General features: G+C 33.5%; 1 long non-coding RNA gene across 13 annotated transcripts in view; it reads right to left on the reverse strand.

Annotated features, from left to right (window-relative positions):
- The window catches only part of LOC119871961, a 325,713-nt gene that overhangs the window by 61,887 nt on the left and 237,830 nt on the right, over positions 1-25,996 (reverse strand). For all 13 annotated transcript variants that reach the window (XR_005360141.1, XR_005360142.1, XR_005360136.1 and 10 more), the window contains 2 exons: positions 18,412-18,509; positions 8,292-8,380 (listed from right to left, as the gene is read on the reverse strand). This is a non-coding gene — a long non-coding RNA (uncharacterized LOC119871961). The remainder of the gene's footprint in view (positions 1-8,291; positions 8,381-18,411; positions 18,510-25,996) is intronic.

Genomic DNA, 25,996 nt, shown 5'->3' on the forward strand with positions numbered 1-25,996 from the left:
AAAAGATGACCATAAAATTAACACATTTCAGACAAAACTGAGAGTACGAGCAACTAAACCTCACTGAGGAGTTCTTCTGGGCTATACCTTAGGAAGAAGGTAAATTATAAAAAAAAAAAAAAAAAAAAAAAAAAAAAAAAAAAAAAAGAAGGTAAATTATCCCAGAAAGAAGGTATGTGCAATAAGAAATGACAAGCAAAAAATAAATAATTTAGGAAGGAGTATATTAGATATGGGTATATTTAAATCAACATGCCTATATAAAATGAGAACATTAGGTCTTTATTTCATGCAATAGTGGAGCAAATGATTTCAGGCAAAACGTCTTACAGATTACAAGTATACATTCTAGAGACTATATGTAGTTAAAATTATCAAGTGTAAAAAACTCATCAAGTTGTATACATAAGATGTATACATTTCACTATATGTGAATTTTAGCTTAAAAAAACTATAAAATATTAAATTCCAGTTAGTAGGCTTGCTTTTGCAATGATATCTGTTAGCAATTTGAAAGTAACTTCTGTGAATTGTAAACGAGAGCAAATGAGGAAACATATTGGACATAATGGAAGCCAGATGTCTTTAAAGGGGGTTACAAATAGGGAAAGGGGAAATACCAGAATATGACATATGGTGTTGAACTAAAATTGGAGTTATCAGGATGAACACACTTCTTGATAAAAAAAAATTATAGAAGTAGGTGTATATATACAGCATATACATGTTTTAGAAATACATTTTATAGCTCTATCAATTGCGTGGCTAGATGCAATGATAAACTAGTTATAAGTGAACACATTTAGTGTACAGAGCTTGCTTTCAAAATTCTGCTGTCCACTAAAAGCAATTAGGCTCCACAGGAAAAAGCCTCATTTTAGACTGAACTAGGGAAGTATAAAACAAGCCTGGAATATTTTGTTCAAGAAAGCAAGGAAATGATCAAAAAATAGTAGGGAAATAAAACAAGATGCACGAGCATTTAAAAGGACTCATGTTTGACAAATCTGGGATAATTTGTATATCAAAATCAATGATGACAGTATTGGACTACAACATGTGGAATAAAATAAATGTCTATGAGTCCATACTTGCATTATTCAGTTCATACTGCTATAACAATTTATCATAAACTGGGCTCAAGCAACAAATATTTATTTCTCACAGTTCTAGAGGCTGCAAACTCCAAGATCAAGGAGCTGGAAGAGCTGGTGTGTGGGGAAAGGCTCCTTCCTAATTTGCAGATGGCCATCTTCTCCTAGTACTCTCATATGACTGACAGTAGGGAGTCTAGCTCTTTTTCTTTTCTGAGGATACTCACTGATCCCATTATGGGGTTTCCATCCTCATAATCTAGTTATCTCCCAAAGGCCCCACTTCCAGTTGCCATTCTATTGGGAATATGGGTTTCAACACATGAATATGGGGGTAGGGGTTGGAGACTAAAATATGCAGTCTATAACAATACTGATATAAACAAACAAATATAAGGGAGAAGGGAAAGATTTTCCTTACATTAAAATGTGAACTAGTACATAGAAAAGGAACGGTGGAGTTAGATAATCATTTGATTGCTAAAACAAATTGGTGAAAATTTGATGAGGAATGGGATATTTACATAGTCTTAAAGTATCTACTCACACATCATTTATTAATTACAAAGGAAAAAACAGTAACTTATATGGTGAAGAGAACCTGGCAAACACCACTTGGCCAAGTGATATAACTTACTATTACATATATCAGGGCAAACTAAAATCATGGACCTCCTGATATGGTTTACTAAGAAGGACTCACCATCAATTCTGTGCTATTTCTGTCCCACATACTTAATCTAGATCTAACTGTGAGCAAACTTTATGCAAAACTAAATTCAGGGGCATTCTATAAATACAACTGGCCTTCAAAAATCTCAAGGTCAAGCAAGACAAAGAAAGTCTGAGGAGATGTTCTAGATTAAATATGCTTACAGAAACATGGCAACTGAATGCAACATGTAATTTGGATTAGACCTTGGACTGGGTAGGTGGAGAATAGTTATGAGAACATTACTGGAACAACTGACAATATGAATATGGGCTATTGCATACCAATAAAATGTAAAACTTTCAGATTTGAACAATTGTACTTGGTTATGTAAGAGAATGCCTTGCTCTTAGGAAATACACTTGGAATATTTAGTGGTAAAAGGGAATAACAATGCCAACTTTACAAATTACTCTTAGGTGGAAGTAGACGGTAGAAAGGAAGGACACAGAGAGAGAGAATGATAAAGCAAATAGGGCAAAATGTCAACAACTAGACAATCTGGGTAGAGTATATATGGGAATTCTTTGTACAACTTTTGCAAATTTTATGGAAAGTTTAGGATTATATAAAAATAAAATGTTATAGGGGTACCTGGTGCTTTGGTCAATTAGGCATCTGACTCTTGATTTTGGCTCAGATCATGATTTTAGGGTTGTGAGCTAAAATCATGATGTCGAGTTCCACAATGTGGTGTCTACTGGAGATTCTCTCTCCCTCTGCCCCTTCCCCAACTCAGGTGCTCTGTTTCTCAAAAAGAAAAAATTACAAAAACATCTAATGTCTATGATTAAAAGATAAGCTAGGACTAAGAAAGTGGCAACATCAAATAAGCAGAAAGAAAAGATTGAGTTACAATATTCTAAAAGTCTTGTATATGTTTTGATTATTTTTAGATTTTATACATGTATGTATATTAGAATTTAAAATATTCTTATAGGATCCCTGGGTGGCTCAGCAGTTTAGCGCCTGCCTTCAACCTAGGGCGTGATCCTGGAGTCCCAGGATCGAGTCCCACATCAGGCTCCCTGCAGGGAGCTTGCTTCTCCCTCTACCTGCTTCTTCCTCTGCCTGTCTCTGCCCCTCTCTGTCTCTCATGAATAAATAAATAAAATCTTTAAAAAAATGTTCTTGTAAATGTTTTGATTATTTTTAGATTTTATACATGTATGCATATTAGAATTTAAAATGTAACCACTAAAATAGTAGTAATATAGCAGATAACTGCTAAACTAGTAGGGGAACAAATGAAAAAGACAGAATTCAAAATAAAATTTTCAAAAGACAGAAAAAGTAGAATAGTGTAGAATACAATAATAAAAGAAATAGAAACATATCAGTAATCACAATAAATGGACTAAATTCACCAGATAAAAGATAATGATTTTAGATTATTGAGTGTTAAAATTTCTGTTATATGCTGGTTACAAGGACAAGGCACAAAATATAAGGAAGTCCACAAAAAAGCAGATGGACTATTTCAGGATGTATAATAAAATCCTGAAACTTAAGAGGGAAAATAAAATGACATTGAAAAAAATGAACAAAAGAAATAAACAGTTGTTTCATAGAACTGGAAATTCAAATGGCCTATAAATTTTAAAAGAAGTTCATCCTCTCCAGTAATCAGGGAAGTAAAGGAAAGTGTATGAAAAGTGAAAGAAATCACTTGTCCTCCAATATTTTTTAACTTGTTTTGTCAAAAGACCACTGATTTTTGGCTGATCACATAACCACTTGGAATAAAGACCTCATTTTCCAGTCAGTCTTGTAGCTTGCTGTGACGTGACTAAGGTCTGGTTAATAGGTTAAAATCAGATATAGATTGCTCAGATTCTACAAAATGTTTTTTATAAATGTTAGGGAAGGCATTAATTTCTTTCCCTTTTCTGCCTTCTGAGGGGTTGAACACAAACATGATGGCTAGGTATTAAGCAGCCTCCTTGTATCATGGAGTGAAAGACACATGTTGAGGATGGTAGAGCAACAAGAAAGGAGACTAGGATCCTAATGAGCCTGGAGCCACCATACTGCAATAGACTGGTTATCTCTGCATGTGATCTACATGAAGAGAAATTTTTATTGTTGTTTAAGCCAATGTTATTAATGTTTGATTCTTTGTTTTTGTCAATCACAGCCAAACCTAACTTGAAATAACACATGAAGAAGCAGGAGTGTGGGAGTGTGGAGTGGATTAGGATAGCAATTTCTGAGAACGATTTGGCATTATCCAATAAAGTTGACGTGGAAAATATCCTCTGACCCAGAAATTCTACTCCTGAATATATATCCTAGAGAAATTTACACAAAGGCCCTCAGAGACACAAACAAGAATTTCAGAGCAGCACTGATTTTAATGACAGAGAAACTGGAAAAAATGTCCCATGTGTTTGAAGGTTGATAAGGTATATTCATACAATGGAATATTCAACAGTAAAGCAAATGAATGAAAGCTACATAAATCAATGAATGAATCTCAAAAATATAAAGTTGAATAAAAAAAGCAAATTAAAATAAAAAACTATGCTGCATTTATTCTGGAGTAGAAAAAATGCTGGGGGTACCAAAAACAGAAATTATTTAAAATATTGGTATAAGTGTCAAGAAAGAAGACTTTAATGTCTAGACCAGCCATATCTAAAAGAACTTTCTACACAATGAAGGAAATGTTCTGTGTCTGCACTGTCTAATACAGCAGCCCCCAGCTACTCATAGTTTTTGAGCACTTGAAATGTTAATGCAATGAGGAACTGAATTTTAAATTTTATTTAATCTTAAGTAATTTAAAATTAAATAGCCACATATGGCTAATGTCTACTAGTCAGCACAGGTCTAGACAACAAATCCTTCTATAGGTATGGTAGTTTTTCATTTTTTTTTGTATAAATATTTGTAATATAACTCAAAAGGAGTTCAAAGTCTAATGACCTTTTTATAATAAATCTGTCTTTATCCATCTATTTACTTATGTAAACAAGTTTTCTCAAGGCTTACCTCAGCAAAACAAAAATATAAATAAAAATGGATTCAGTCCATTCAGTAAAATTCATATACAGAGAGACATGAACTAATGGGGTCATTAGTGGGTGGGGGGGACAGGAGGAGTCCTATGAATTTCATTAATAGATGTTTTTGATAAAAAATTTCCTTTTTAAAAATAATTATTTATCAAATTTGGGTAATACATTTAAATTGTTTTGATCAAGTGTATAAAAAGAATGATTATAATATTAATTTTATACAAAGTGAGTGAATTTTAATGCCTAGAGCAAAAGATTCCCAAACTCCAAACTTTCTCAGTTCATTAGGGCCTTTTTCTTTAGAAAACAAAATACCAACTTAATAGTAGTAGTTCAGGTCATGCCCAACAGATGTCACTACATTTCTCTCAAAAATTTAAAAAAGTCCTGCAGTGGCCCTGTGAATTGACTATAAGGCCCAGGGGTGCATTGGTGCACCTCAGTGCATAGTTTGGATGGGATCTAGAGCCTATTGAGTATAGAAAATAAGGCAACTGGAAAATCTGGATAAAGGATATATGGGACTGTTTTGTATTTCTAATATTCAAGAATAGTTTTCAAGAGTCACTTAACTAATGGAAAACATATAGGACACCTAGAAAAACATAAACTTTAAGAAACTACAAAGACTGTAACTAATATTGGGGCAGGTTAGTAATGAAGGGATGGTGTGACTACCTAGGAAGTATCTTCATAACACATTAAAAAGTTTAGATTAAATATTCTACAAAAAAAAAAGAGAATAAGCATCCATATATATAAACATACTAATGCATATAACAGGGAAATATTTTTAATTGTTAGGTCTGTATAATACTATACTTAACTTAGAACATAAGCTTTTCCCAGCTTACATCCCATTTTCCTACTTTAAAGGCTACTTGTGAACACATTTTGGGGAGATTGTCTGGTTAGCACTTCTTCAGATTGAGTAGATCATGCTATACAAAATAGATCTACCCTGGAAAGGTTTAAACTAATGGAATAGAGAGAGAGAGGGAGGTCGGGAGAGGGTGTGGTTGGGAGAGGGAGGGGCAGAAAAGTTGGGGAGTGGGAAAGAGAAGTACAATAAACTGAAGATAGTGTTAAGGAGGCTTTAGAAGGTGGAAGAGAAGGGGTTAGAATTAGCATGTGTTTCTTTGAATCTACAATAAAATGAGGATAGTTGTATTTTCCCTATTATATTTATAAATTTATTTTCCTTCTGGCATATACTGGAACAGTTCCTTTCTACACTTTAAAACAGTAGTTTATGGAAACAAAAGCGCCTCAAGAACAGTAGGCAGAGAAGTATAAAGTTATATCGAAATGAAATATCTCTAAACAGATATATGTATTTTGAATAAAACATTAAGAAAGTTTATTCAACACTGAACCCATCAATTTTTTATAATAAACCTGGCAGAATTTTAAGAATAGATGCCTAGGTTTGTTTATTATGTCTTTGCATTATGAGAGATTGATCATGACAAACTAAAGACAGTTTTCTACCATCAGCAAGGATTTTCAAGAGAGAAGTTCCCATCTTTATTTTTGAAGGATTGATTGATTTAAAGGGGGGACGGGGGGGGGGGGGGGGGAGGAAAGAGAGCACCAGCAGGGGGAGCGGTAGAGGGAGAAGCAGGCTCCCTGCTTATGACCTGAGCGGAAGGCACATGCTTACTGACTAAGCCACCCAGGTGCCCCAGAAGTTCCCTCTTTAAAAGGAGGCCTATGTTGAAATAATTTTTCCCAAATCACAAGTAAATACTTGAGAATGACTTCCTCATCCAAATTCAATCTTCCTTTCTTCCCTCTCTCCCTCCTTCCTTTCTTTCCTTCTGAAATTTAGACAATTAGTTTGCTTTCAGTTCCTCATCAGTACAAGATGGACAGTAATTTCACTGAGTTATTGTGGAAGTAAAGGTACTATTTGGAGAAGCCCTGCACCATCCTGCAATGTCATACATTGTAAACCATCAAAGTTATTTCTCCACTCTCTTTTGCTTTGGCTTAAATGAAACACTGTGCCTTCAGGTTCTTAGCAGCAGACTGGAGGTTTATTTTTGTAGATTTTTAGGGGTGAATTCATACCATTGTGGATTACATAAGAATTAGAGATTAAACAATTCCTTTCAATGCTCAATGATATGTCCTTCACAAGTTCATTTCCTATAACTCTGGTAATTTCCCAAGGCTAACTTCCAAATTTTTCACTTCTTTGACGCTGTCCTTCTTAAAGGTTCTAGATGACTCTTATGGCCTCAGATGTCACCAGGTCTGGGCTATCATATACTCATCCATAAATACACGTCTTACCTTCTTTCTAGTTCCCTAACCACCATTGTGCATAGAACATTTTAATTTAAATGCCACAACTCTTGAAACACATTGAAAAACAAGTCCATCTCCCCTCCCCCCAAGAGCTATCTTTACACGTTTTCCCATAATTATCCACAACATCTTCAGTGTTTCCAGGCTTATAAACTTTGGTGTCTTTTTTTTTTCCCTTCGTCTCCATTTTGAACTACAGTTATAGATTCTGCTAATCTTTTCTCTGTAATAACTTTGGAATTCATGTTCTGTTAACATTATAGTCTCATCATTCCCCACTTCCAGTTTCCAGTTGCTCCACTTCCCAGTTGACTTTAACTACCTCATGTGTGGATTATTTACAGTGGTTTATTAGGAATTCCCCTCATCATTTTACTTTTCCCACAATAACCAAACTGAAAGTATTTGTACGACATTATTTTTTCTTCAGCTCATGTATCCATAGTGGCTGCCTATTCCTTATTTTTTAAAATCTTAATTAGTAAGTCTATCACTCAAGGCACTTCATGATTGGAACTACAATTTTATTAGCCAGAATTTTACTTCCATAAAAGACATCCTACTTCAACTTACTGCACTATTCTTTCTATCCCCAAGTTTGACTTTTCTTGCCTTCTATGTTTCAGGTCTGCCACAGGTACAATACTGCTGAAAGAACAACTTCATTAGTGTGATGAGAGTGGGAGATCATCAAAAGGAAGGGAAAAACTTCTGCAGATGATCATTTGTTCTGCAATCAAAAAAGGAATTCAACTGAATTTTTTATTTTGGTAGCCTAGATTTTAACTTTATATACCATTATGTTCTTTCATCTTTAGAGATTCATAGGCTTCTTCTTCTTAAAAATCCAGTTCAGAATTTAACTTCAGGAATCTTTTCCTGGATGACTATACATGGACAAAATATACTCAGTATTTGTGTATGCAGTTGGTGATATCCTACTACTATATTAAGTACTTTTAGGTACATACTTTTCAGCACATATAAGGTTGTTGTATGCCCGTATACACATTTCTTATCAGCCTAGGATACAAAATAATGTCGTATTCCTTTTAATTTTCAAATTAAATGCCTCTATCCCTTTCTTTTCTCCTCAGAATACTCACTTCACTGAAAACTCCAAGACCTCTGGGGATGCTTATTTAGACTTACGGATCAGTTCTGGTAACTATCTTCTGCTTAGTAAACCAAGGAGATGAATCCTTTTCAGCTGTTACTAATGTCACTGGCACAAGATACACCTGTTGAAACAAAGACAACTCAGTAGCCCCACCACAGTCTTTATTGTAACTATTAAAATATTCTGTTGCCACACTCTGTGTTCAGCACTGGATGAGCCATAATAAATTAGACATAGCTTCCAGCTGAAAACCCAGTCACCCTGCCCAGGGCAAGCCTGCTGCTGAGCTTTTGAGCCTGTGAAAACCTCCCAAGGCATGGCGGAGGTTCAGCTGCACTTACCCACCTTGCTTCTTGTGACTGGCTCACAGCCAGGTTTTCACATACTAACAGACTAGGCTCAAATCTTTGAGGCTGGCATATATACACATAGGCTGCTAGTAATACAGAGCAGATAAGTTTGAAGAGATTTCCAGATTCAGCTACTAGTGTGACTAATACAATGCTGTCTTCTGTTAATTTTTGCTTATCTGCTCCTAGAGCAAAAGAAATGTCCCCTCTTGCTTCCAAGACCACTCCCAATTTCTGCCGCAGGATAAATAATGCTTTTAAGGAAAAACCTCCCTATCCAGCTAGTGTTAGGGATCAGACAATCAATTTCTTCTCTCCTATTTGCAGTTTGTACTGTGATAGATACTTTTTAGAGACACCGGTTGACTAAGTCCTCAATCTCAACAACCTCTGCCCATCTCCACTAAAAGGGCAGAAAAAATAAAATATATATATTTTTTCCCTAGCCTGTCATTAGTTCTGACTACTTAAACCAACATAGAATATGCTGGAGAAAAGTGTGAGAAAATAAAGAGTTGCATCAATCTCTTAGACAAACAGAACTCCTTTTCTAGTTTAGTAGTTGTCTCAGAAGCTATAATTAAAAAAAAAACAGCATTATCAACAAATCTATTTCTCTTGAATGGCCATTAAAGGTCACTATTTTGCTCTATCACATGTTGCCTTTTTTTTTTTTTTTTTTTACCATATCCCCTATATCTAACAGAACTAGGTACTTGGCTGCTTCTAGAAGACTTGTACTGTACTTTCTGACTCTAAGCATTTGTCAGCTCTGCCATTCTTTGTATCAGTACCTCATTAAAATCACAAAATATTTTTCTAGCATTACTGAGCTATAATTGACAAATAAAATTGCATATGTTTAAGGTGTACAACGTGATAATTTGATATAAATATACATGTGAAATGATTACCACAATCCAGTTAACAGGGGCCATTACCTCACATACTTAACATTTTTTTGTCATAGTGAGATCATTTAACATTCATTGCCTAGCAATTTTCAAGTATATAATACAGTATTACTAACTATGGTCACCATGTTGTCCATTATATCCTCAGAACCTCTTCATCTTATTACTCAAGGTTTGTATCCATTGACCAATGTCTCCCCATGTTTCCCACACCTCAGTCCCTGGGAACCACTATTCTACTCTTTGTTTCTGAGTTCAAGGGTTTTTTGTTTTTGTAGATTCCACAGATCAGTGAGACAAAGTATTTTGTCTATCTGGCTCATTTCATCTAATCTAATGTCCTTCATGATCATCCATGTTGTTGCAAAAGGCAGGATTTCCTTTTTATGGCTGAATAATAATCAATTGCATGTGTGTGTATCACTTTTTCTTGATCAATTCATCTTCTTTCAACAGACACTTGTTTCCATATCTTGGCTATTGTGGTAATCCTGCAATGCACAAAGGGCTGTAGATATCTCTTAAAGATTCTAATTTTGTTTCCTTTGAATATATATACAAAAGTGGATTGCTGGATCACATAGTTCTATTTTTAATTTTTTGAGGAACTCCCATATGTCTCTCATAATGGTTGATATTCTTATCGACAGTATATAAGGGTTCCCTTTACCTCACCTCCTTGCCAACATTTTTTTTTTTTTTTTAAGATTTCATTTATTTATTCATGAGATAGAAAGAGAGGGAGGGAGAGAAGCAGGCTCCCTGTAGGGAACCTGATGCTGAACTCGATCCCAGGACTCTCTAGGATCACGACCTGAGCTACCCAGGTGCCCCTCTTATCTTTTTGATAATAATCCTTTTAACAATTGTGAGGGGATATCTCATGTATTATTGATTTGCATTTCCCTGAATGATTAGTGATGTTGAGTGAATTTTCATGTACTTGTTGGCCGTTCATAAATTTTTTGAAAACTGTCTTGTTATTTTACCCATTATTTAATTAGGTTATATGTTTGCTATTGAGTTGTGTTAGGTATTAACCCTTTATCTGACATACCCAAATATGTTCTCTTATTTCACAGGCTGCCTTTTCATTTTGTTCATTGCTTCCTTTGCTGTGCAGAAGCTTTTTAGTTTGATGTATTCTCACTTTTTTATTGCTGCTGTTGTTGCCTATGCTTTTGGTGTCATAGCCAAACCATCAATGCCAACACAGGAGCCTTTTTCCTGTTTTCTTCTAATTTTGTTTTTCTGGTCTTACGTTTAAGTGTTTAATCCATTTTCCATTAATTTTTGCATATGGTGTAAGATTGGGTCCAATTTCATTCTTTTGTATGTGATCTAGTTTTCCCAACACTATTTATTGAAGAGACTATTCTTTCGCCTTTTGTGTTCCTGGTACTCTTGCCAGAGATCAGTTGACTGTATATATGTGGGTTAATTTCTGGGTTCTACATTCAGTTCCATTGATCTATGTGTGCGGGGTGTTTTTTTTTTTTTTTTTTTTTTTTTTTATGTGTGTGTTTTTAAGCCAGTATCATATTTTAAAAATTACTATGGCTTTGTAATATAGTGTGAAATCAGGAGGTCTGATACCTCCAGCTTTGTCCTTTCTCAAGATTTCTTTGGCTATTCAGGGTCTTTTGTGGTTCCATACAAACTGTGACTATTTTTTATTCCACTGTGAGAAATGTCATTGGAATTTTGATAGGAATCATTGAATCTGTCAATCATTTTTGGGCAGTATGGACATTGTAACAAATTAATTTTTCCAATTCTTGGAACATGGGGTTATCTTTTTTTTTTTCCCCCTAAAGATTTTATTTATTCATGAGAGACAGAGAGAGAGAGAGAGAGAGAGGCAGAGACACAGGCAGAGGGAGAAGCAGGCTCCATGCAGGGAACCCAATATGGGACTTGATCCCAGGACTCCAGGATCACACCCTGGGCCAAAGGCAGGCGCCAAACCACTGAGCCACCCAGGGATCCCCCCAGGTTATCTTTTATTTGTGACTTCTTTAACTTTTTGCATCAATGTCTTTTCAGGGTACAGGTCTTTCACCTCCTTGGTTAAATTTATTCCTAAATATTATATTCTTTCTGATGCTATTTTAAATGTGTTTATTTTATTTCTCTTTCAGATAGTTTGTTAGTGTATAGAAACAACTGATTTTTGCATGCTGTTTTTCTATCCTGCAGTTTTACTAAATTTGTTTATTAGTTTTAACGTTTTTTTTTTTTTTTCTTGGAGTCTTTGGGGTCTTCTATTTTTAAGATCATGTCATTGGCAAAGAAGGACATTTTACTTCTTTCTTTCCAATTTTGATATCTTTAATTTCTTTTTCTTGCCTAATTGCTCAGGTTGGGACTTACACTACTATGTTGCGTAGAAGAGGCAAGAGTGAGCATCTTTGTCTTGTTTCTGATCTTAGAGGAAAAGTTTTCAGTTTTTCTTCATTGAGTATGAAGTTAGTTTTGGCTTTTATTATATTGAGATACACTTCTTCTATACTTAATTTGTTGAGTTTTTATCATGAAAGAATATTACATTAAAAAATTTTTTTTGGTATCAGGATAATCATGATTTTTACTTTATTCTGTTAAAGTGATGTATCACATTTATTGATTTGCATATGTTGAAGAATCCTCTCATCCCAGAGATAAGTCCCATTGGATCATGGTATAATGACTATTTTAAATATGCTCTTGGGCAGCCTGGGTGGCTCAGCGGTTTAGCACTGCCTTCAGCCCAGGGTGTATATCCTGGAGACCTGGGATTGAATCCCATGTCAGGCTCCCTGCATGGAGCCTACTTCTCCCTCTGCCTCTGTCTCTGTGTCTCTCATGAATAAATAAATAAAATCTTTTTTTTTTTTTTTTTTAATAAATAAAATCTTAAAAAAAAATGCTCTTGAATTTGGTTTGCTAGTATTTTGTTGAAAATTTGGCATATATGTTCATTAGGAATATTGGCTTATAGTTTTCTTTCCTTCTAGTATCCTTGACTAGTTTTAGTATTAAAATAATGCTGGCTTATAATGAGTTTGGAAGTGTTCCCTCCTCTTCAGTTTTTTAGAAAAATGTGAAAAGGATTGGCATTAATTCTTCTTCAAATGTTTGGAAGAATTAATAAGTGCTGCCATCTGATTCTGGACTTTTCTATTTTGGGAAGTTTTTGATTACTGATTCAATCTCCTTATTAATTAGCCTGTTTAAATTTCCTCTTTCTTCCTGATTCAGTCTTAGAATACTGTATGTTTCTAGGAATGTATCCATTTCTTCTAGGTTATCCAGTTTGTTGGCTTACCATTGGTTGTAGTAATCTCTTAGGCTCTTTTGTATTTCTGTGGTTATCAGTGTAATATTTCCTCTTTCATTTCTGACTTCATCTATTCTTCTATTTCTGATTTCATTTATTTGACAAGCTAATAGTTTGTCAATTTTATCTTTTAAAAAAACTAGCTCTTAGTTTAATTCCTTCTACTGTTTTTCTATTGTCTATTTCATTTATCTTTGCTCTAATTTCTATTTCCCTCCTTCTGTAACTTTGAGCTTAGTTTGTTCTTCTTCTTTCTCTAGTTCCTTAAAGTGTAAGGTTAAGTTGCTTTTCTGAGATCTTTTTCTAAATGTAGTCATTTATTGCTATAAACCTGCCTCTTCAAAATGTTTTGCTTAGTTTTGTTGTTTTTCTATTTTCATTTGTTTTAGGATATTTTCTATCTCCCTTTTTATCTCTTCTTTAACCCATTTGTTGTTCAAGAGTGTATAATTTCCACAAATTTGTGAATTTTACAGCTTTCCTCCTATTACTGATTTCTAGTTTCATACTACTGTAGGTAAAGGTTGGCATGATTTCAATCTTTTTAAATGTGTTAAGACTTGTTTTGTGAGAGAAAACACTTGTGGCCAAGCGATGTCTCCTGGTGCTGAGCTGTGCTGTTTGGGGGGCAAGGTGACACAGGTAAAACTGTTTTTACCCTCTTCTGTGAATTTATTCTTGGATTTTTTTGTTCTAACAGTGTGCTGGAACTTCCTTGGTGGACTCTTGGACTCCCACAAAGTTAATCTCATCTGTGGTTGATTGTTGATTGTTAAACAATGTTCTGTGAGGGATGAAAGTAGAAAACTCCTGCCATATTCTGACTAATGACAAAGTATTCATAGTTTTAGACCTTAGAAAAATTCTACAGTAACTCAAGTAATCCAAGTCTGGGTCTTTGTCCACTGGAAGTTTAAAGTGGGGGGTCCAAGTAAATGTCAAAATGAATTAGAGTTAGGAGAATAGTGACAAGTAGATTAGATAGTAAGTTATCATAATAATCCCAAAGATAGATAGATAAAGAAAACCAATTTATAGTTAAAGATAGTGGCTTGATCATATAAACTTAGGTTTCTCACTCTGAAAACTCCACTAAAATCATAATAGAATGATAAAAAAGGAATAAACTCACAAAGCCAAAGATAAGAGGAGAAAACAACATTTAGAGGCCAGAAGAAAGGTGGATAAATAGAAACTGACTCAATCAATCTTTGAAAATAGAAACATAAAACAGGAGGGTATGCTGCTCAGAAACAAGTCAATTCATATCTCTCGTAAAGACAAATTATAGGTCCTAGATACTTCTGAATGTGGGGGTATAGCTAATGTAGAAAACTATTTGTATTAGGTAAAAGTTTGAATAAGAAGCAGTTAGATCTACATATAGCCTTTGTCAACCATATATCTGAACAACCCTCCCCTCTTATCCATGGAGAAGACTTTGAGGAGGCACAATCAGTGGGACTTTGATGTGGAACCACCATTGGGTTGAAGACTATTTTCATGCTGAAAAATGGTGAGTTATGGTATGTACTAAACTAAACTTTATGTAGTAAATGTGGACCTTACTAGCTTCTCTCCCAAACATGGTTCCAAGAATACTGGAGGGCAAGCCCATATTCTCAAAACAAGAACTTAGAAATATCCTTTCTGAAAAACCATCATAAATAAAAGATTAAGAAATACTTAGGATACTAAATGTCAGTTTTTTAAATCTTAATAAATAAATGGCCAGTCATTGGTCATTAGTCAATAAAACGAACTAATTACCCACAAAAGAAAGCAACTTTGTGATACCAAAAGAAAAAGAAAGCAACCTACACTTATGCACAGGGAATTTTCAATGATCTTTTTAGTACCTTCCACTCAAATACAAATGGAAAGGACAAGAGATTTGAACAAAGGTCCTCTTTTGACACATTAAAAAGCCAAACAAGGAAAAAAGGAAGTTTGAGGAAAAAGAGAATAGGTTAGGGGAAAGAAACACATAAGACCTATAATGAATATTCTCAGTGAATTATGAAAACATCTTTATTGCATTCATGAGATGAGAAGAAGATGCTATTAACAAGGAGTGTTCTCTGTGTATAGTTATTTTTCAAATTTGAATATGATACAGAAGTTACACTTTTAATAATGGTATAGTAGCTTTTATTAAGTTAACCTTCTTAACCTTACTAGCAGATAAAAATAATGGGGAAAAATATAAAAAGTTGTTTGAGGGATCCCTGGGTGGCGCAGCGGTTTAGCGCCTGTCTTTGGCCCAGGGCGCGATCCTGGAGACCCAGGATCGAATCCCACATCGGGCTCCCGGTGCATGGAGCCTACTTCTCCCTCTGCCTGTGTCTCTGCCTCTCTCTCTCTGTGTGACTATCATAAATAAATAAAAATTAAAAAAAAAAAGTTGTTTGAATGAATGTACCTGAGAGAATTTCAAGGCAGGTAGAAACTGGAAGGGAGTTGACACATGAAGTAAATCAATGCATTTATGTGGCTTTTCACCTAAAGGCACATCTCAGTCTGCAATGCATGGAGCAGTTGGAACTAAAGCAGAAAACTGTAGTCCTAACTGATTTGAGGATTCTGAGGGAAGAGTTTGGGCCTATGGGCGTGGCTAGAAAATGAAAGAAAAATCTCAGAAAAGGGGAAGCTAAGGAGTTGGAAGAGGAAAATCCACATACCAACTCCTTTAAATCCTTGGCTGATCTTGATTAATGTATGTGCAGAGGGCCTGGCAGAAAGCAACAGCTGGAAGGTTGGAAAGAAATGAAGATTTAGCTCAGGGAAGAGTTTGATGTTTGAGCTGAACCACTTGAATTGCTTGCTAGAACACAATCAACACTACTTAGATGAGGCTATCCATAGTTGCTACAAGGGTACAATAAAAAAATACTAAACATAAAGAAACAAGTAAATATGGTCCACATTCAAGAGAAAAACAGTTAACAAAAACCAATACTAAAATGACCCAGATGTTATAATTAGAAGAATTTTAAAACAGCTAGGATAAATATGTTCAAGGGATTAAAGGAAAAAATATGATTAACTTGAACATATAGGAGAATCTCAACAGAAAAATATAACGTATAAAAAAAAGGGAAAGAATCAAATAGAAATTTTAGAAATAAAACATACAGTATCTAAAACGAAAATTTTACTGGATGAGAACTGATTATAGTCAAATAAAGAAGATAGTAAATTTGAAGATAGATAATAGAAAATATTCCAAAAAATTGTACAAAGACTCAATGACCTGTGGGACCATATTTAAATGATTTAAATTATATTTAATTGTACTCACAGGGAGAAAGAAAATTGGGCAGAAAAAATATTTCAGAAAATAATGTCAAAATTTTTCCTAAACTGCTAAAAAACCATAAACTTACAGATCCAAGACAATCAATGAATTCCAATCAAGATAAACACCTAGAAAACCATGCTTAGGCACATACTTATCAAATGATGGAAAACACAGAAAAAGAGAAAAGCAACCACTGGGGAAAAAACCTCCATTACAAACAGGGGGAAATGATATATATTACAACCAACTTCTCATCAGAAACAATGGAGGGTGGGAGAGAATGGAACATCTTTTTTTTTTTTAATTTTTAATTTTTAATATTTTAATACTTTATTTACTTATTCATGAGACACAGAGAGAGGCTGTGGGGTGGGGGTAGGGGGGGAGACAGGAGAAGCAGGTTCCATGCAAGGAGCCCGATATGGGACTTGATCTTGGGACTCTGGGATCATGCCCTGAGCTGAAGGCAGATGCTCAACCACTAAGCCACCCACGTGTCCCAAGGAACAACATCTTTAAAGTGCTGTGGGGGAGGGGACAGTGGGAACTCTCAAATGAGAATTCTATATCTGAGAAAATTACCTTAAAAAAATAAAAGCAAAATAAATACATTTTTAGAAAAACAAAAATTGAGAAACCTGTTGTCAGCAGAGCAGTACTATAAGAAATTCTAAAAGAAACTCTTCAGGTTAAGGAAACTTAGATGGAAACATATATATAGAAAGAAATTATGAGAACCAGAAGTAGCGAATACCTGGTAACTATGAAAGAGAATATATTTTCCTTTTCTTAATATTTAAAAGAATAGGACTATTTAAGGGAAATATAATAAACATTGGGTTAGTGCACATGTTAATTCTACTTCAGTGAAGTCTCTTAATAACCTAAATTCAGAAATTTAGGAATTTAGAATCGTAAAAATGTTAACATGAAAACACAGTAAAGGATAGAATCACTGGAATTTCTACGATAAGGATGTATACAGTAAGAGTTACTATGTGTAAAAATTTCCCAACCAAACTGTAATTTCTGAATGAAAACAGTTTGAATCTGATCAGCAACCTGAATCACTACTAATTGCTCATAGCATTACAAATGGGAACTGGGAAGGGTGTAGACTATATTTCTTACAAAAGACAGTAGCCTATCAGACAGTAATGAGGAAGTCAAAGAGAGTTTGGCTGGTGCATTAAAAATGTTCAAAGAAAGTCATTGTTTATCAAAGTTTTATTGAGGAGACAGTGCTGCATGGCGCAGTGTTTCTCAAATGTAAGAAATATGCAAACCTCTTAAAATATAATCCCACAGAATCTTAATATTATATGCTTACATATGTATAAACATAATATTAGATATAATGCATTTTCTTAAGCTCCTATAAGTATAAAACTAAAATTTATAAATTAAAAACAGAAAATAATATTTAAATAAACATAATAAGAAATTAATTTGTTTTACTAAAACTAAATTGCTAATGTTGGGTTTAATATAGAGTGAAGTTTCTTCAGGACTGATTCTATATTTAACATTTTTCTGTATTTTTAAATTTTAATGTTACCAATATAGATATTGCCTTGTCATGTAAGCATACTGTATAAAGTGGCCTTACTGTTCACTGAGTTTCATGCTAAATATTTCAGTACTTTAACATATATATAAGCTAAACTTATTTTTTTTCAGAATTTAAAGGCTTTGCTTGATAGTATAGTATGATCTGATATATACTTAATTCCTGTTTATGACATTTTTGAGTGCCTATTTTAATGAGGCATATTATTAACATTGTAGAGATATCTTTTGAGAATACATTTAAAGATTCCTGTTATTTAAATCTACACTAAATACTCTAATGGAATTTAGAACAGGGTATTGAACACCCCAGAATTATTTCAAAGAGGCACAAAGGGCTTTTGTAATAACGACAGTAACACAAATTCAATATGGAACCAAGTGCTGCAATTTTGGATTCATGGTGCAAAGCTTTACTGCCATGCTGTTATGAATCAATCCTTTTTGAACCATTATGACAAATTCACTTTTGAATTGCACCATGACATTTCTTTGCATTCACTAGCCAAAAATGTGAGAGAAAACACCAATATACATAATTGTTCTGAAATCACAAGTCAGTACTTTGTTAGGATGTCATTAAGATTATTCATATCATTATATTAAATATTTATAATCAATAAGATGGAAGCACAATTTAAAACTGTCAGAATTTTTTTTTCTTTAAGTACTTATCACCTTTTAGCATATATATTTTACCTCTTTGTTCTTTGTCTATGTCCTCCATCCCCATGAGAATGTAAGCTCATTAGGGCAGCAACATTTTCTTTTTCTCCTCCATAACGTATTTCAAATGCCTAGAATAGCATCCAACACATAAGCACTCAGTAAATGTGTTGAAAGAATGAAAAACTTGTCATAAGATGACATTTGGGGACACTCCAAACTTTTAGGATTCCCAGATTGAAAAGTACTGGCATGGAAGAAAAAGTTTTGCCTTAGGAGCCAGAGAGACCGGAGTTTAAAACTATTATGTAGCTATTAACTCTTATTCTGCTGTTACCTGCTGCATGATTTTAGGCAAGTTAATTAAAATCAGGGAGTTTGCTTTTTTTCTCTAGTAAAATGTAAAGTCTGTTAAAAATGGGGATAATGGCTAACAAAAGCATAAAAAATACCAGCATGTATTATTATTATTATTGAGATGTCAGAAAAAATATTTAATCAAGTAAAATTAAACTTTTACACATCATCATGATTTTTCTTTCCTTAATTCATCTTATTTATAAAAAGGTAAAATAGGAAAAGATTTGGAATAAATGAAAACACAAAAATAAATAGGATTTAGAACTTCCACTAAAACAAATGTGTTAAAATACTGCAAGATGTTTTCATAATAATCATTTGTCAGATGTTGAAAGAGCTTGGCTATAATAGGGCTGTAAAATAAGCCAAAGTCAAAGAATTAACAATAAAACAGAAATAGATGAACTACATGAAGTAGGATAAAGATCATCTTGTGACCTCAGCTGTACATGAGTGGTTTTCTTCCCCAGCATTGCATATACTTTAGCTACTCACCTTCTTCTGGTATGCAGGTTCCACTCAGTTCATCAGGAACTTTAACCCTCAGGCCAACCCTGAAGGAAGAATTAACCTACTTATTGAACCCTTAGGCGGTGTGCCTGGCTAGGAAGCTGGGTATTTGGGGAACACACTGAGATGATCTCAGCATTGTACTGCAATATCCCACAACCACTAAAGGAAGAGGTTAAAAGTGATTTACTATACGAAGAAGAAAAAGTAGTATAAATTTATTCCTTGATTTAAGTTTTGCTGCCAAACATAATTCTCAAAATTCTTTGGAAGTGGAAATGGATTTAAGGTCTGTTTTAGGCAAACATCATTTGTATTATGAAAAAGAACAATAAAATATTACTTAGTTTCAGGCAGGGCACATAACATTATTCACAGTTTAGCACAAAAAAAGCAATTTTGGAAGGCTAAATTAATTCTTAATCCAAACCATGTTCCAACAATACAAATAAGTACTGTTAGATTAAATGGGTCTGTCCTCCAAGATCCTTAACACTAAAGAAAACAGTTAAATGTGAAATATACCCCTAAAAATAATTTGGGTGTTAACAGCCAAGCAAAAATAAGTCCTTAAGGTGGTTTATGCCAGGATTCTCCACAGTAAAATCATATTTTTCCCTTTGTAATTAATTCATATCTTACAGGGGAGATACTTTGAGTTGGGATAAAGAAGCAAGTAAAAGATAAATAGTCTCTTTCTTGTTATACTTCTATCCAGCAATTTTAGCATCTAGATATTTACCGCAATAATTATTTCTCTAATATTTGCCAAATAGTGATTTTCTATCTCCATTATTATTTCTGCATTTATTTATTGGAATATTTGCCAAATAGTGATTTTCTATCTCCATTATTATTTCTGCATTTATTTATTGGAATTTTGCTAGAAAGAAGAGCTGTCCTTTTGCCCTATTCAATTTTTTTACATCAGTGTAGTTTCACAGATATTTATTTAACGCTGTGGTTTATAATCCATTACTTGAATTATACATTCTATTCACATGGGGTCTTAAAAATTACTTTTTATGGTTGATTCTGAATGTGATTGTGTGTTGCTGAGAAAACACAATCTGAATAATATCAGGTTTTTGACATTTATTGAAATTTCCTTTGTAACAAAGCATGTGGCTAATTTGTTTGTAAACTTTTTTATATGCATGACATAATGAACATTCTTTTTGGCTTCTAACTTTTTTCACTGTTAAGTATAAAACATATGGCAGTGTATGATATATAATTATATGCTTAGTGAATTATATAAAGCAGGTATCTGTGTTACCACTACTCAATTGTGAAAAAAATATACAGTCTTGTTAGGGACAGAAAAACATCCTAAGTGCTATGTTCCAATTATCATCCTTGCTTAACACTCAACCTCTCCCAAACAAAACTAATGCCTTGATTTTTAGGTTATCTAATTACCAGCTTCTCCTAGTAAATTTACCACCTAAGTATGCATTACTAAGAACTATGCTCTAGTGAAACAAGATATATTATGGAAACATGATTAATCAATTAATATTAATATCAGACAAAGTAAACTTCAAAACAAGGAGTGCTGCCAGAGACAAAGAAAAACATTTCATAATGATAAAATGTTTAATTTATTAAGAATGTACCACAGTCTTAAACATGTAAGCATCTAATAGTAAAAAAGTATATGAAACAAAAATGACAGAAATAAAGAAAAATTAAAAAGTACCAAATCATAATTGAAGATTTTAACACTTTTTCAGTAATTGACAGAACAAGAAGTCAGAAAAGATATAGATGTGAACAAATATCAAATGAACCAATTAGAAATCTATACCTAACAGCTGCAGAGTATACATTTTTATCAAACACACGTGGTATCTCATTGGTTTGATTTCCACAACTAATGAACACACTTTTATATATTTATTGGCTACTGGGCTATTCCAGATGCCATGAGGGCTCTGCCTTTAGGGAACTCTATCTAGGATAGTTGTTACCAGGACTGAGAGTTAGAAGCATAGAGTCTGACAGGCTGTAGTAGTGCAAAGGTTAAGATTTCTTACCCATGGTGAATGAGATGTGATAAAGAAGTGTACCAGCTTGTGTAATTTATCTGGCATTTCAGAGCAATGAAGAAATTACTAGGACTGTGGAACTGGGTGGTTATGGCTGAACACCAGTGATTTACCAAAAAAAAAAAAAAAAAAAAAAAAAAGAATGACAGACTTAGGTCAGTTAAGTACCAATTTAAAGTAAAGAATACAAATCAAAGGGCAAACGTGACTTAAGATTAGCAATGCAACTTAATTATAAGGGTTGCAGAGCTAAAGAGAAGGCTGATTTCTCACCCAGTCAAGTCTTCTATGCCAATGTCAGGGCCCTATTGGAGAGGTAGGACTCTGAGCCCTGATGTGGGGATATTAAGACTGATGCAGTTGAGAATTTTGAGCACTCAGACTATCTTCAACATCTTTGGGCCCAAGAAAGAGAACCACTTCCACTTGTTAGGGGATAGGGACTCTATCTTATTTGATGACCACACAGGTTTCAAATGAAGCAGGTGCTTTATAATGCTTTTATTTTTCAGAACCTGACTTCATTTCACTTCCTGGGCACCAGAGGAATGAGTGTCAAATCTCAGAATGGCCCCACTGGAGAAATCTTGGGCTTGCTGAGGGAGGAGAGAGATTTATTGCCAAAAGAGAGTAGATGCACCTGGCTAATATGCAGTGTAGGAACTGTCAGAATATGCCTGGAATCTTGAGGGTGCTGGACCAGAGAATTGGAATATAAATTGCTTAATGGGGGATCTTTTCCATGACTCAGATTTAATGCCCTGACAAGGATTCTTGGAGTCAGTTTTTAATACACTGACGGGGTGGTTCTTGGAAAAGTGAAAGAATGATGGCCCATTTTAGAGATTTGATAAATGGTGTAATAAACTATTCAGAAAGCAGTAAAAACCTCAGAGAAATGGGTATGCTGGAGTGGACATTATACATAAAATACAGCTTATACTATGTTCCCTGGAAGGATTTGGAAGCAAGTTTCAAATAGCAACCAGAGGGTGCCTGATCCACAGGGGTTTATGGACATATCTCATAGAACATATTACTAGAGGCAAGATAAAACACTAGAGGTATTTCATAACACATATTCAAAAAAAGATCAAGATTGAATGAACAGAGAGATAAAAGTTGGCCACTTCAATGGAAAGTCATAATCCCTTGCAATTTCCAGACCAGAGACAGTTCTCAGATCCAGAATCCATTGATTGAAAGAGAAGCTAAGGTCTAATTGTCACTAAAGAAAGCAAAAGAATACAGTAGTGGCTGACTTCATCTTTCTAGGGTCTATAAACAATGAAATATACTACCTTATGTTAATATACATATATTCCAACTTTCATTTGATTAGTGTTAATATGGTATATCTATTCCCATCCTTTAACTTCTAAACCATTTGAATATTTATATTTAAGTCGTTTTGTTGTAGGTAGCATATATTTGGGTCTTGCTGTTTTCTACATAATCTAGCAATCTCTGTCCTTTAATTAGTGTAGTTAGGCCATTTACATTTAATGTGATTACTGAAGATGACATTTAAGTCTATTATCTTGCTATATGTTTGGAATCGAGCATTTTTTGAGAACTCCATTCTCTTTTGTTGCTTATTAACTATAGCTATTTTTAAATTAAGAAAGTTTATAGTATACAACTTTATCAGTCTAACTTCGAATGATATTATACCACTTTGTATACAGTATAAGAACTTTATAATAATTCTTTCATTTTTCCATTTTATTCAATAGCTTTTGTGCTACTCTTATCATGGATTTCGCTTTTTGTGTTATAAAAACAGTACATTGCTATTATTTTTGTTTCAAATAATCAATTACCTTTAAACATATTTAATAATTTTTAAAAAATTTAATATAATTGCCATTTTCAAGGCTTTTCATTATGTGGTATAATTTTCCATTTGTCTGAAGTTTCCTTTAACAGTTTTTGTTGTGCAGGTCTGCTAATGATAAATTCTTTCAGTTTTTGTACATCTGAAAAAGTCTGTATTTCATCTTTGAAATGTACTTTTTCTGTTTATAGAATTTCAGTTTAACTTTATTTTTTCTTTCAATACTCTAAAGATGTTTCTCCACTGTCTTCTGGCTTGCATTGATTCCAAAGAGAAATCTGCTGTCATTTTTATCTTTGTTTCTCTATACATAATGTGTCTTCTTTTCTTTAGATGCTTTTAAATTGTTCTACTTCATACTGATTTTAAGCAATTTGAGTATGATGTGCTTTAGTGTAGTTTTCTTTTCTTTTCTTTCTCTTTTCTTTTCTTTTCTTTTCTTTCTTGTGCATGGATCTTGTTGAGACAGTTGGACCTGTTGGGTTTATAATTTTCACCAAATTTGGAAAAATTTCAACTATTTCTTGGATTTTTTTTTGTACTCCTGAATTTATCCTTCATAGGATTCCAAAAATTACACAAAAATTAGGCCACACAAAGTTACCCCACAACTCATAGAAGCTTTGGTAATTATTTTTTTGTTATTTTTCTTTCCATGTGTCATTTTGGATAGTTTCTTTTTATAAGTCTTGAAGTTGACTCATCTTTTCTTCTGAAATATCTAATCTGTAAATCACTTCCTGACATGATATTCTTCATCCCAGACATGGTAGTTTTAGGTTTTTAGTTTTAGGTTTAGGTAGTTTTAGGTAGTTGAGTTTTTAGTTTTAGTTTTAGGTAGTTTTAGGTAGTTTAGTTTTATAGGTTCAAGTAGAGTATTTTTTATCTTTAATGTGCCTATTTAATATATTCCTGATTTCTAACTTTGTGAATATATGAAATCCACTTATGACAGCTGTCTTCATCTACTAATTCTATCTTCTGTATCATTTTGGTTTGGTTTAGATTCATTTTTTCCTTATTCTGGGTCTAAATATTTTGTTCAAGTCTGTAGCTTATTGTTTCACTCGTTTAACAATGTTATTCAAATAGCAGAAATTGTTAACTTTCCTGAAGTCCAACTTATCTTTTTCATTTATGGTTCAGGTTTCTTTCCCTCATATATAAAATCTTTTACTAAGCCTCAGGTCACAAAGATTTTATATTTTCTTCAAGAACTTGTAGAGTGTTAGATTTTTATTTTATTAGCAGTTTAAAATTAGTATTTGTATATAGTAAAATATAGATAAAGGTATTTATTTACTTGTTTCTGGCATTATGTATTAAAAAGAGTATTCTCTTTCCATTGGATTGTCTTTGACCCTTTGTCAAAAATTTTTGTCTATTTTTGGGCTTTCTATTTTGTTCCATTAATCTTTCAGTCTAACCTACCATCACTATCACACTGTTTTAATACTGTGGCTTTCCCTCCTCATCAAATACATTGAATTGATGATTTAAAAAATATAGTGATATGGTAAATCATACTGATTTTAGAATGTTGAACCAACCTTTTATTCTTGGAATAAACCTGATTTGGTCATGATGTATCATTCTGTTTACATATTATTCAACTCAATTTGTTAATATTTTATTATGGATTTTTTTGTGTTTATAAGAGTTACTGGTCTGTAGTTCTCTGCTCTTACAATGGCACTGATTTTGGTATCAACAAAATGCTGACCTCATAAAATGTGTGGGAAAGTATTCCTTCATTTTCTATTTCCTAAAAGAAATTGTTTAGGACTGGCATGATTTCTTCCTTAAATGTTGGTCGAACATGCCAGTGATGCCATCTGTGCTGAGTGTTTTAAAGAAAAGGAAGGTATTTTAACTACACATCAACTTCTTTAATAGACATAAAACCATGCAGGCTGGGGTGCCTGGGTGGCTCAGTGGTTGAGCATCTGCCTTTAGCTCAGTTCGTGATCCTGGAGTCTGGGGATTGAGTCTTGCATCAGGCTCTCCGGGAGACTGCTTCTCCCTCTGCCTATGTCTTTGTCTCTCTGCGTCTCTCATGAATAAATAAATACACTCTTAAAAAATATAAAAATAAATAAAATAAAACTATGCCAGTTATTTCATCTTCACTGAATTTTTGTAGTTGTTCAATGATTTTTTCCATTTCATTTAGGTTATCATCTTTATTGACAAAGTTATTTACTTATCTCTTATTATTCATATAGTATCTGTCAGATCTTTAGTACTGTTCTTTCTTAGTTGTGATAATTTGTGTCTTCTCACTTTTTTTCTTGTTCAGTCTGCCTAGATGTTTATCAATTTTAGTATGTTTTGCAAAGAACCAACTTTTTGGCATAGTGATTTTCCCCACGGTTTTCAGTTTCATTGGTTTATGCTTTTATCTTTATTATTTTCTTACTTTCTTCTGTTTTGACTTTGTTTTCTTAAGACATTATTGATTCAAAACTTTTGGTTTCTAAAATAAGGCATTAAATCTGATTTCTCTGTAGGTACTTCTTTAGCTTTATCTTACATAGTGCATTTTCATTGTCATTTAATTCAAAATATTTTCTAATTTCACTGTGACTGCTTAACTTCCCACATTCTTGTTATTGATGTTTAGTTCAGTTTGTAGTCAGAGAATATATTTTGTCTCACCTCAATACTTTAATTTTTTTAAGGCCAGAAAGTAATCTATTTTTGTGAATCTTCCAAGTATTTTCAAAAAGAATCTGTATTTTACGCTTGGAAGGTAGAACATTCCTCTTAGTTTTATTTTCCTGAATGGCCATTAACTTTTTAAAAATAAAACTTCACAAAGAGAAAGAATAGGTCACATAGATTGGATTCAGAAATCTGA

Source organism: Canis lupus, chromosome 5 (assembly GCF_011100685.1).
Source record: "Canis lupus familiaris isolate Mischka breed German Shepherd chromosome 5, alternate assembly UU_Cfam_GSD_1.0, whole genome shotgun sequence".
Taxonomy (NCBI): domain Eukaryota; kingdom Metazoa; phylum Chordata; class Mammalia; order Carnivora; family Canidae; genus Canis; species Canis lupus.